Source organism: Callithrix jacchus, chromosome 11 (genome assembly GCF_049354715.1).
Source record: "Callithrix jacchus isolate 240 chromosome 11, calJac240_pri, whole genome shotgun sequence".
In the NCBI taxonomy this organism is placed as follows: Eukaryota; Metazoa; Chordata; class Mammalia; order Primates; family Cebidae; genus Callithrix; species Callithrix jacchus.
In genome coordinates this window covers 98,433,415-98,446,779 of record NC_133512.1, presented here as the reverse complement: position 1 = coordinate 98,446,779, position 13,365 = coordinate 98,433,415, and the positions used below count along the sequence as shown (strand labels likewise).

General features: G+C 41.5%; 1 non-coding gene across 1 annotated transcript; it reads left to right on the top strand.

The window, feature by feature from the left end:
* The first annotated feature begins 564 nt into the window (after nt 1-564).
* Nucleotides 565-636, top strand: TRNAC-GCA (transfer RNA cysteine (anticodon GCA)). The gene has a single exon. It is a non-coding gene; the product is annotated as a tRNA-Cys (tRNA).
* Nucleotides 637-13,365: the final 12,729 nt, after the last annotated feature.

Below are 13,365 nucleotides of genomic sequence, written 5' to 3'. Positions count from 1 at the left end.
CACTCTACTGAGAAGCCCCTAGGGCTGCAGTGATGGTCCCCGAGGCCGTGTCCTGGCTAGTCCTGACTTTTTTTGGAGAACCACTTTTTTCTTCATACTGTAGATACGTATTGTGAGTGGAAGCAGATATACTCTTACAAGACCTTACTCCGGCTCTCATTATACCACTCATGTACCTTAACCCCTGGTCACAGTGGCTGGTCACAGATAGGCGCAGAACCCAAGCCAAACCAACCAGAGTCGTCCTCTAGAATTTTTCAGACTCAAGTCTTCTCTCTGGCAATCAAAGTGTGGAGATATGAGTCTACAAATGTTGGAGGCAGGGTCTCAGCTGCGTGGAGAGATAGGTTTGAGACATTAAAGCTAACTTAGGGAACCAAAGAAGAAAGCTAGAGGGAGAGAATCCTGGGAACATTTGACTTCCTGGAAGTCAGCTTCTTGTCTGATGTTTACATTATCTTTCATTTTCTATCAGCTGAAATTTAATTTCTGCCACTTACCATCATGTTAATACAACATGATTCCAAAGCTGAAATAATATTAATAGGAAGCATAGTGGCAGCAGGGGGTATAGCTCAGTGGTAGAGCATTTGACTGCAGATCAAGAGGTCCCTGGTTCAAATCCAGGTGCCCCCTGGTTTTCTTCACTTCTAGAATGTATCTTTTGGGAGACAGTATCTGAGACAAAAAAGGTGATGAGAAACAATGAAAGAAGCTTAAGGAGCTGCAGAAATGGCTGCTGGGTAAAAAGAATCAACAGCTGTCCACCAGAGGGAGTGATATGGTCAGGTTGAAATCTGAAAGAAAAAAAAAAAAAAGTCTTGTTTGGTCCAGCAATGTCTGAGTTGGAGGAAAAGACAGAAGGAGATGCTAGACTACTGCAGTAAGGACGTGCTGAGCAGAACTGGGCTGAGCACTGTTCCTTCTCAACAGCCAGCCTCACTGGAGGTCTGCAAACTTCTTCATATGGTTTGGCTCTGTGTTCTCACCCAAATCTCTTGCTGAATTGTAACCCCCAATGTTGGCGGAGGGATCTAGTGGGAGGTGATTAGAGCACGGGGGTAGATTTTCCCTTGCTGTTCTTGTGACAGCGAGTGCGTTCTCATGAGATCTGGTTGTTTGAAAGCAGTAGCACTTCTCCCCTTCACTCTCTTTCTCTCCTTCCAGCCACGTGAAGATGTGCCCGCTTCTCATTCCCGTTCTGCCATGATCAGGTAAGTTTCCTGAGGCCTCTCCAGAAGCAGAAGCCTGTACAGCCCACAGAACTGTGAGCCAATTACACCTATTTTCTTTATAAATTACCCAGTCTCGGGTATGTTTTTATAGCAGTGTGAGAACAAATGAATCTGCTTCTCTTTCCCTTCCTCCATGCTGTGGACAAAGATATCAACAAGAAAATTTTTCTTTGCTGTCTGCACATAAGCTCAGGTTCAAAAGAGCTGTTGGCCTGGGGTGCAGAGACTTCTCCTGGAGGCCTGAGACTAGGATGATGACCATGTTGTCCCTTGGGAATTCTGTGTGTATCTGCAGTGGGAACAGTTCTCTGGCCCATGAGCTCCTTGAGTGCCAAAACAAAGTCCTCATCAGCTAGGGGTTCACAGAACATGACATAGATTGGAACAGGTAGGAGCTCAATAAATGTTTGTTGGATACATGAACTAACAATGACCTTTTAAAAAATTTTAAATTTTAATTTCAAGAGGTACACGTCCAGGTTGGTTACTTGGTATATTGAAAGTAATACTGATGTTTGGGCTTCTGATGATACCAAGCCAAAGTACTGAACATGATATCCAACAGGGGCTTTATCAACTATCTTTCGGATTCCCCGGAGTTTATAGCTCCCATCTCTGTGTCCATGTGTGTCTAATGTTTAGCTCCCACTTACAAGTGAGAACATGTGGTATCTGGATTTTTGTTTCTGCGTTAACTCACTTAGGATAATGACCTGCAGCTGCAGCCGTGTTGTGATTTCATTCTTTCTGTGATTTCACAAAAATGCACATGCTGTGATTTCCTTCTTTTTTGTGACTGTGTAGCATTCCATGGTTATATAGGCTGCCACATTGGTTTTTTTGACAACGCCCTGGTCTGCCACCCAGGTGGGAGTACCATAGTGCAAGGATAGCAATCACAGGTCTCTGCAGCCTCAATCTCCTGGGCTCAAGCTATCCTCCCACTTCAGCCTCCTGGGTAGCTGAAACTACAGGCATGCACCACCATGCCTGGCTATTTTTGTAGAGATGCGGGGTGGGGGGGGGCAGAATAATCACTGTTTTGACCAGGCTGGTCTCAAGCTCCTGGACTCAAGATATCCTCCTGCCTTGGCCACCCAAAATATGAGATTATAGGCATGAGTGACCATGCCTGGCCCCATATTCTTTTTATCCCATTTACTGGTGTTGGGCACCTGGGTTGGTTCCATGTCTTTGCTAGTATGAATAGTGCTGTGATCAATGTACAAACGAAGGTATGTTTTTGGCAGAATGATTTCTTTTCCTTTGGGTATATACCCAGTAACGGGATTGCTGGGTTGAATGGTAATTCTATTTGTAGCTCTTTGAGAAATCTCCAGATTGCTTTCTACAGGGGCCTAATTGACGTTCACGTCAATAGTGTACAAGCATTCCTTTTCCTTTGCAACCTTGTCAACGTCTGTCATTTTTTGAATTTTTGATAATAGCTATTCAGATTGGTATGAGATGGTGTCTCATTGTGGTTTTCATTTGCATCTTTCTGATGATTAATAATGGTGAGCATTTAAAAAATATGCTTGTTGGCCTCTTGGATGTCTTCTTTTGAGAAGTTTTCAATCATGTCCTTTGCTAACTTTTTAATGCAGTTATTTTTTTTCTTATTGATTTAAGTTACTCAAAGATTCTGGAGGTTTGACTTTTATTGGATGCATAGTTTGCAAATATTTTCCCCCATTCAGTGGGGTGTCTACTCTGTTAATAGTTTTTGTTTGTTGCTATGCAGAAGCTCTTTAGTTTAATTAGGTCCGACTATTCAATTTTTTTGTTTTTGTCGCATTTGCTGTTGAGGACTTTGTCATAAACTCTTCGCCTAGGTCAGTGTCTGGAAGAGCATTTCCTAGGTTTTCTTCTGGAGTAAGGTATTTTAGTCTTTAACCCATCTTGAGTTAGTTTTTGTTTATGGTGAGAGATGGTGGTCCAGTTTCATTCTTCTGTAAATGGTTAGCCAGTTTTCCCAGCACCACTTACTAAATAGGCTATCCTTTCCCCATTAAAAAAAAATCAACTTTGCTGAAGATCCATTGGTTATAGATGTGGCTTTATTTCAGTGGTCTCTATTCTGTTCCGTTGAGCTGTGTGTCTATTTTTGTACCAGTACTGTGCCACGTTTGGTTACTGTAGCCTATAGTATAGTTTCAAGTTGGGTAATGTGATGCCTCTGCTTTTGCCTTTTACTTAGGATTGCTTTGGCTATTTGGGCACTTTTATGGTTCCATATGAATTAAGTTAAATTTATTTATTTCTTTTTAAGAAAGGGTGAGGCCAGGTGCAGTAGCTCATGCCTGTAATCCTAGCACTTTGGGAGGCTGAGGTGGGTGGATAACCTGAGATCAGGAGTTTGAGACCAGCCTGACTAACATGGCGAAACCCTGTCTCTACTAAAACAAATACAAAAAAATTAACTGGGCGTGGTGATGGGTGCCTATAATCCCAGCTATTCAGGAGACTGAGGCAGGAGAATCACTTGAACTTGGGAGGCGGAGGTTGCAGTGAGTTGAGATTGCACCATTGTACTCCAGCCTGGGCTATAAGAGTGAAACTTCATCTCAAAAAGAAAGAAAGAAAGGGTGTCACTCTGTCGCCCAGGCTGGAGTGCAGTGGTGCAATTCTGTCTTGCTGCAACCTCCACCTCTCAGGCTCAAGTGATCCTTGCACCTCAGCCTCTTGAGTAGCTGGGACTACAGGTGTGCACAACTATGCCCAGCTAATTTTTATTTTTTTTGTAGAAACAGGGTTTTGCCATGTTGCCCTGGCTGGCCTGACACTCCTGGGCTCAAGCAATCCATCCATTTCGGCCTCCCAAAGTGCTGGGATTATAGGTGTGAGCCTATATGAATTTTAGAATAGTTTTTTCTAATTCTGTGAAAAATGATGTTGGTAATTTTATAGGAATAACATTAAATCTGTAGATTGCTTTGGGCAATATGGCCATTTTAATGATATTGATTAGATGTACTTTTTTATGTGTGGCTACTATAAATGGGATTGTTTTCCTGATTTGGTTCTTAGCTGAAATGTTATTGGTGTATAGAAATGCTACTGATTTTTGTATGTTGATTTGGTGTCCTGAAACTTTACTGAAGTAGTTTATCAGGTCTAGGAGTCTTTTGGTAGAATCTTTAGGGTTTTCTAGGTATAGAATCATATTATCAGGGAAGAGAAATAACTTGACTTCCTCTTTTCCTATTTGGATGCTTTTTCTTTTCTTGCCTCATTGCTAAGCTAGGACTTCCAGTGTTATGTTAAATAGGAGATGATAATGAGCATCCTTGTCTTGCTCCATTTCTTAGGGGGATGCTTCCAACTTTTGCCCATTCAGTATAATACTGACTGGGTTTGTCAGAGATGACTGTTATTATTTTGAGCTATGTTCCTTTGATGCCTAGTTCATTGAAGGTTTTGTCATGAAGGGATGTTGGATTATGTTAAATGCGTTTTTCTGTATCTGTTGAGATGATTATATGGCTTCTGTTTTTTAATTCTGGTTGTGTTAAGTCACATTTATTGATTGCATGTGTCAAACCATTCTTGCATCCCATGAATAAAGTCCTCTTGATTGTGGTGAATTAGCTTTTTGATACGTTGCTGAATTCAGTTCAGTATTATTTTGTTGAGGATTTTGGTGTCTATGTTCATCAGGGGTAATATTGGTCTATAGTTTTTTTTTGTTGTTGCTGTATCTTTGCCAGATTTTGGTATCAGGGTGATGCTGTTTTCATAGGATGAGTTAGGAAGGGGTTCCTCCTCCTAAATTTTTGAGAATTGTTTCATTAGGATTGGTTCTAGCTCTTCTTTGTACATCTAGTGGAATTTGGCTGTGAATCTGTCTGGTCCAGGGCATTTTTTTTTGATAGATTTTTAATTATTTATTTAATTTCATTACTTGTTATTTGCCTGTTTAGAAATTCTGCTGCTGCCTGGTTCACTTTTGGGATGTTGGATGTTTCCAGGAATTTATCCATTTCCTCTAGATTTTCTAGTTTGTGAGTAAAGAGATGCTCATAGTAGTCTCTGGAAATCTTTTGTATTTCTGTAAGGTCGGTTGTGATGTCTCCTTTTTCATATCTGATTGTGCCTATTTGGATGTTCTCTCTTTTCTTTTGTTACTTTAGCTAGCAGTCTATCAATCTTGTTTATCCTTTCAAATAACCAACTTCTGGTTTTGTTGATTATTTCTATGGTTTTTTGGGGTCTCAATTTAATTTGGTTTTGCTCTGATTTTGGTTATCTTTTCTTCTGCTAGCTTTGGGTTTAGTTTGTTCTTGTTCTAGCTCCTGTAGGTGCAAGGTTAGGTTTTTAATTTTAGATCTTTCTATCTTTTTGACGTAGGCATTTAATGCTACTTTTGCCACATCTGAGAGGTTTTGGTATGTTGTATCTCTACTTTCTTTGTTTCAAATAATCTTAATTTCTGCCTTAATTTTGTGTGCTGAAAAGTCATTCAGGAGCAACTTGTTTAGTTTTTGTGTATTTGTGTGGTTAGGAGAGTTCCTCTGGATATTTATTTCTATTTTTATTCCACTGTGGTCTGAGAAGATGCTTGGTACAATTTTGATTATTTTAATCTAGCGAGACTTGCTCTATGACCAAGCACATGGTCAGTCTTAGAGTATGTCCCATGTGCAGAGGAGAAGAATGTATATTCTGTGGTAATTTGGGTGGAGTGTTCTTCGGACATCTATTAGATCTGATTAACCAAGTGTCAAATTTAAGTTTAGAATTTCTTTGTTAGTTTTCTACCTCCATGATCTGTCTAATTCTGTCAGTGGGGTGTTGAAGTCACCACAATTATTCTATTGTTGTCAAAGTCTTTTCTTAGGTCTAGAAGTAATTGTTTTATAAATCTGGGTGTTTCAGTGTGGGGTAAGTATATACTTAGGATGGTTAAGTCTTTTTTTTTTTTTCTGAGATGGAGTCTTGCTCTGTTGCCCAGGCTGGAGTGCAGTGGCATGATCTCAGCACACTGCAACCTCCACCTCCTAGGTTCAAGCAATTCTCCTGCCTCAGCCTTCTGAGTAGGTGGGATTACAGGCATGCAGCACCATACCTGGCTAATTTTTGTATTTTTTAGTAGAGACAGGGTTTCACCATGTTGGCTAGGCTGATCTCAAACTTATGACCTCAAGCAATCTGCCCACCTCAGCCTCCCAAAGTGCTGGGATTATAGGTGTGAGCCATCATGCCCAGGCCAGGATAGTTAAGTCATCTTGTTAAAATGAACCCTTTATCCTTATGCAACTATCTTGCATGTTCTGCACATGTACCCCAAAACCTAAAATGCAATAAAAAATGAACCCTTTATCATCAAGTAATGATGATCCTTTTTTGTCCTTTTTTACTCTTGTTAGTTTAAATCGATTTTATCTGTGACCTCTGTTCTTCTTTTGTTTTCCGTTTGCATCATAGATCTTTCTCCATCCATTTGATTTAAGGCTGTGGGTGTCATTACATGTGAGACGAGCATATGTTTTTTAAAAAAATCTAGTCTGCCACTCTATGCCTTTTAAGTGGAGTGTTTAGGCAGTTTACATTCAAGGTTAATGTTGATACGTGAGATTTCGTTCTTGTCGTAGCATTGTCAGTCAGTAGCTTTGTAGTCTCAATTGTGTAGTTGCTTTATAGAGACTATGGGCTATGTGCTTGCATATGCCATTGTGTAGGCAATTGTTATTCTTTCGTTCCCATATTTAGAACTCTGTTAAGCATACCCTGTAGGGCCAGTCTGGTAGTAACAAATTCTCTTGGCAATTTCTTGTCTGAGAAAGACTTTATTTCTCTTTCATTTATGAAGCTTACTTTGGTGGGATATAGAATTCTCAGCTGCCATTACTTCTCTTTAAGAATGCTAAAAATGGGCCTCCAATCTCTTCTGGCTTGTAAGATTTTTGCTGAGAAGGCCACCGTTAGTATAATGGGTTTTCCTTTAGAAGTAATATAATCCTTTTTTCTAGTTGCCTTTAAGATTTTTTTTTCTTTTACCTTGACCTTGGATAGTCTTGTGACTGTGTGACTTGGGGATGATTGTCTTGTGTAGTATCTTACAGGAGTTCTCTAGATTTCTTGTATCTGCCTGTCAATCTCTATAGCAAGATTGGGGGAGTTTTCCTAAATTATATCCTCAAATATACTTTCCACTTTGCTTACTTTTTCTTCTTTTCTCTCAGGAGTGCCAGTGAGAAATAGATTTGGTTGCTTTACACAATCCCATATTTCTTGAAGGCTTTGTTCATTTAAAAAGAATACTTAAAAAATTTGTGTGGGTTGAGTCAAAAGAGTGGTCTTTGAGCTCTGAATTTCCTTATTCTGCTTGGTCTAGTCTGTTGTTAAGGCTTCCAACTGTATTTTGAAATTCCTGTAGGGAGTCTTTCAATCCAGAAGTTTTGTTTGGTTCTTTCTTAATATAGCTATGTCTTCTTTCAAGTGTTGGATGGTTTTTCTGGCTTCTTTGTATTGGATTTCCACTTTCTCTTGGATCTCATTGAGTTCCCTTGCCATCCATATTTTGAATTCTATATCTGTCATTTCAGACATTTAATTCTGGTTAGGATCCATTGCTTAGGAGTTGGTGAGATCCTTTGGGGGTGATGAAACACCCTGGCTTTTTGTATTGCCAGAGTTCTTTGGCTGGCTCCTTTTCATCCGAGAGAGCTGATGCTTTTTGAATTTGCTATCTATCATTTTGGGGGTTTCTTGATATTTTATTCTTTTATCCCTTGGGGGTATGACTCTGATGTGTATTATGTGTGACTGGTTTGCTATATTTTTGGGTGCTTTCAGGGAACCAAGGCTCTGTATTGTTCCTTGAATGCAGATAGGTAGCTTTCTCAGACATTGTTTGTAGTAGTGATGTAATTTTGCTTGGTGATACAAGTTAGGCTGCAGTCTAGTAGGTAGGCTTAAGAGTAAGAGCCAACAGGTAGGGCTGGGAATAGAGACAATGGAGAAATGAAAAGAGTGCCCTCTTCAGGAATGCATTCCTGAAGAATGCATCTTCAGTGGGGTGGAGCTGCTGGAGAAGCTCTCTTTTCCACTCCCACAGGAGGAACCACTGCTGAGTATGCCACAGTGCATGGAGGAGGAGCACCATGGGCAAGAGATGACTCCCCTCCATGTCTGTTCTGAGTTTGGTGTGACCCCTGCAGATGTTAGCATGGTGCTTGCATTTCCTTTTGACCTAAGGGTGGCTTTGACATTCTGTGCTCCCCATCTTCTTAGAGGGGACCATGCCAAGAGTTAGATTTCCATGGGAGTAGAGTGCACTGCCCTCCAGCTTCTCAAATGTGGTGGGGCACTGTCCCCCAACTGACCAAGAGAGTAGGCTGGAGCACCCAGCAATGACACATGCAGACTGTCCCTGGCTGCAAGTCTTGCTTCCCAGGAGAAACCTTGGCTTCTGCATCTCTCCTCCTGCCACAGCCCTGCGCCAGGAGAGAGCCTAATTCCTGCACCAACTGCTGGGTACCTCCACGTTTGCTGCTCAGTTCTGGCTGTGGAGGGCTTTTCCCTATTCCAAAGCAAGTGCTCCATCTCTAACCTGAGACTAAAATGCCTGTTACGGCCACTGCTGCCCTGTTGCCAAATAGTGTCTCTAAACTCTCAAAATGGTGCCAGCTGTGAGCTTGTGACTGGAGAGGGTAGAGCCCCTCTCAGGGAAGCTTGGCAAAAAGCGGTCAGGAGTGTGGTTTGCTTGACTCTCAGTCTCACAGCAGCCTGTAGCAGGGTGCTGGATGTTGTTCTAGGTATGCATAGGAGAGTCTGACTTCCTTGTCTCTCAGCTGGGCAGTGGCCATGGCCACATAAGTTTAAACTCAGGCTGGGGGGCGGGGCCCAACCCAGTGTTAAACCCTTGAAATGGCACCTTGGGCCTAGGACCAGAGAGAATGGGGCATCACCCAGACAAGCAGCGTGAGCAAGAAGCTGTGGGGAGTGCAGTGCGCTCGTGTCCCAGTCTCAACGGCAGCTCATAGCAGCGTGGCAAGTACCTTCCCCTATGCTTGGACGTACCCATTCTCCCTCCTCCATCCTGGGAACAGTGCACCAGCTGCAGCCATGTCTGTAGACCCTAGGAATCTGAGTCCGCATATGGCTCCCAACAGAGCTATTCCAGCCTTGAATACCTGTAGGGTTCTTTGTGGGTTCCCTTTGGGGAGCAACGTCTCTGGGCAATCTTTAGGCAGCTCTGTACATCAGGCATGAGGGTTTAGTGTGTCGAGGGTTTCTCCCATAGCCAAGACTGTTTGTTTCAGAGCTCTGAGGATGTCTCTCTTACTGTTTTCCCTTCTCCAGGAGTTTCTCCCGGCTCTCAGTTGGCCCCTGGATGGGCAAGCTGCCTTGAACTCTCTTCTTACTTTCTTCTGGTGCTCCTCATTACTTCTGTGTGAATCCAAACATTTTCTCCTAGATGAGTTGTTCAAAATGTAAATATCCACTTATTATTCTGTCTGTCCTCCAAGGAGGAGACTCAGTCCTGTGTCTACTCAACTGTCTGGCTATGACCTCTCTTCGTCCCATTCTCTTCTCCTTGTGTGACTTCTGTGGTCATTTACACATTTTCTCCCTTCTCACTAAGGCCCCCAGCCACCTATTCAGGTCCAGTTCCAAGAAGCAGTTCAGGGAAGAACCTGGGCACATGGGGTTTGAGCAGTCTAGTTTATCAGCGCCAGTCTCTGGGGAATAAAAGCTTGTAGGAAAACACTGAACTTTTAAGGCAATACCTGGAATTTTAAATTTGCAGTTCAGCTGCCCGGCCTGAGTTCTGTCCTTTGCTCTGCCCTAAGCTCAGATGAGCATTTCCATTTCTCACTTTGAGGAGGTGGGGCACTTAGCACAGCTGTTCATATAGGATTTATTTCCTATTCATTCATTCAACAAATATCTATTGAACATTATGTGCCAGAATTGGGATCAACAAAATCAACCATCAGCAAAGTGAACTAACAACAACAAGAAAGGCTCACATTACTAAAATAAGAAATGAAAGTGGGGACGTAACTACTAGTTTTACAGAAATAAAAAGGATTGTATCTTGCAATCCTGCGCATTATGAACAATTGTTTGCCAAGACACTGAGTAACCAAGATGAAATGTACAAATTTCTAAAAACACAAAACTTATTAAGACTACATCACACAAAAAAATCAGAAAATCTTTGTAGACCCATGACTAGTAAGGAGATTTAATCAGTGATCAAAAATCTCCCCTAAAAGAAAAGCCTTAAACCCGATGGCTTCACTGATGAATTCTACTGAACATTTAAAGATGAATGAACACCAACCCTTCTCAAACTTTTCCACAAAAATAGAAGATGAGGTCGTACTTTCTAAATTAATTTATGATCACAGCATTAGTGCAATATCAAAGCCAGACTAAAACACTACAAGGAAAGAAAGCTACAGGCCAACATATCTTGTGCACTTTCGTATTACTTTGTCTTCATGCTGCTGATAAAGACATACCTGAGACTAGGTAATTTATAAGGAAAAAGAGGTTTAATGGACTCACAGTTCCACATGGCTGGGGAGGGCTCACAATCATGGCAGGAGGCAGAAGTCACATCTTACATGGTGGCAGATGAGAGAGAATCACAGCCAAGTGAAAGGGATTTTCCCTTATAAAACTGCATCGGATTTTGTGAGACTTATTCACTACCACAAGAACATATCAACATTTATGGAAAAATCCGTGACAAAATAGTAATAAAGAAAACTAAGTAGCATATTAAAAGGTTTATACACCATAACCAAATGGAATTTATTCGTGGGGTGCTACAGTGGTTCAATATATGAAAGTTGATCAATATAATACACTGCAGTAACAGAATGAAGGAGAAAAACTACATGATTATCTAAATTGATGCAGAAAAAATAGTTGACAAAATTCAACACACTTTTGTGATAAAAACACTTGAGAAACTAGTAGAAAGAAACTGCCCTAACATAATAAAAGGCATATGTGAAAAGCCAGATGCGAAAAACCACAGCAAATACCGTACTCAATGGTGAAAGACTAAACTATTTTTGTATAAGATAATAAACAATGTAAGGAGGTTCACTTTCACCACTTTTATTCAACATATTACTGGAAGTTCTGGCCAGAGAAATTAGGCAAGGAAAGAAACAGGCATTTAAATTGGAGTAGAGGAAGTAAAAGGATTTCTGTGCACAGGTGATATAATCTTACACATAGAAAACCCTAAATATCCCAGAAAACTGTTAAAACTAATAAATGAATTCAGCAAAGTAGCAGCATACAAAGTCAACAAACAATAATTAGATACATTTCTAACAGTGAACAATCTGAAAAGAAAATTAAGAAAATAACTCAATTTACAATAATATCAAAAAGATAAAACAGGAGTTAACTAAGAAAGCAAAAGACCTGTACAGTGAAAACAACATTGCTGAAATAAAGAAGTAAAATAAATGAAATCTCATCCCATGTTCATGGATTGGAAGACTTGATATTGTAAAGATGACAATACTATCTGTATTAGTCTGTTCTCACACTGCTATGAAGAAATATCCAAGAGTGGGTCATTTATAAATGAAAAAGGTTTAATTGACTCACAGTTCTGCATGACTGGAAAGGGATGAGGAAACTTACAATCATGACAGAAGGGAAAGCAAACATATCCTTCTTCACATGGTGGCAGGAGAGAGAAGTATGAGAGCTGAGTGAAAAAGAAAGCCCCTTATAAAACCATCAGATCTCATGAGAATTTGCTCACTATCCTGATAGCATGGGAGAAACCACCTCCTTGATTCCAACACAGGATTACAATTTGGATTACAATTCAAGATGAGATTTAGGTGGGGACACAGAGCTAGACCATATCATTCTGCCCCTGGCCCCTCCCAAATTTCATCTTTATTACATTTCAAAACACAGTTATACCTTCCCAACAGTTTCCCAAAGTCTTAGCTCATTTCACCATTAACCCAAAAGTCCAAGTCTAGTCTCACCTGAGACAAGGCAAGTTCCGTCTGTCTATGAGCCTGTAGAATCAAAAGCAAGTTAATTACTTCATAGAAACAATGGAGGTACAAGCATTAGTTAAATACACCTGTTCCAAATGGGAGAAGTTGGTCAAAACAAAGGGGCTACAGGGCATGCTGATGAAAGAAGTGGGCTCCCATGGCCTTGAGTAGCTCTGCCTTTGTGGCTTTACATGGTATGGTCCCCCTCCTGTCTGCTTTCATGGGCTGGTGTTGAGTGTCTGTGGCTTTTCCAGGTGCATGGTGCAAGCTGTCAGCAGATCTACCATTCTGGGGTCTGGAGGACAGTGGCCCTCTTCTCAGAGCTCCACTGGGCAGTGCCCCATTGGGTACTCTGTGTGGGGGCTCTGACCCCACATTTCCCTTCTGCACTGTCCTAGCAGAGGTTCTCCGTGAGGGTTCCACTCCTGGAGCAAACTTCTGTCTGGACATACAGAAGTTTCCATACATCCTCTGAAATCTAAGTGGAGGTTCCAAAACCTTAATTCTTGACTTCTGTGTACCTGCAGGCCCAACAACCATATGTCAGCCACCAAGCCTTGGGGCTTGCACCCTCTGAAGCAATGGCCTGAACTGTACATTGGCCCCTTTTAGCCATGGTTAGAACTGAAGCAGCTGGGACTCAGAATACCATGTCCTGAGGTTGCATAAAGCAGGGAAACCCTGGGTCTGGCCCATGAAACCATTTTTTAAATTGCATTTTAGGTTTTGGGGTACATGTGCAGAACATGCAAGATAGTTGCATAGGTACACACGTGGCAGTGTGATTTGCTGTCTTCCTCCCCTTCACCCACATCTGGTATTTCTCCCCATATTATCCCTCCCCAGCTCCTCCCCCCCGCTGTCCCTCCCTTATTCCCCCCAATAGACCCCAGTGTGTAGTACTCCCTTCCCTGTGTCCATGTGTTCTCATTGTTCATCACCCGCCTATGAGTGAGAATATGTGGTATTTCATTTTCTGTTCTTGTGTCAGTTTGCTGAGAATGATGTTCTCCAGATTCATCCATGTCCCTACAAAGGACACAAACTCATCGTTTTTGATTGCTGCATAATATTCCATGGTGTATATGTGCCACATTTTTCCAGTCCAGTCTATCATCGATGGGCATTTGGGT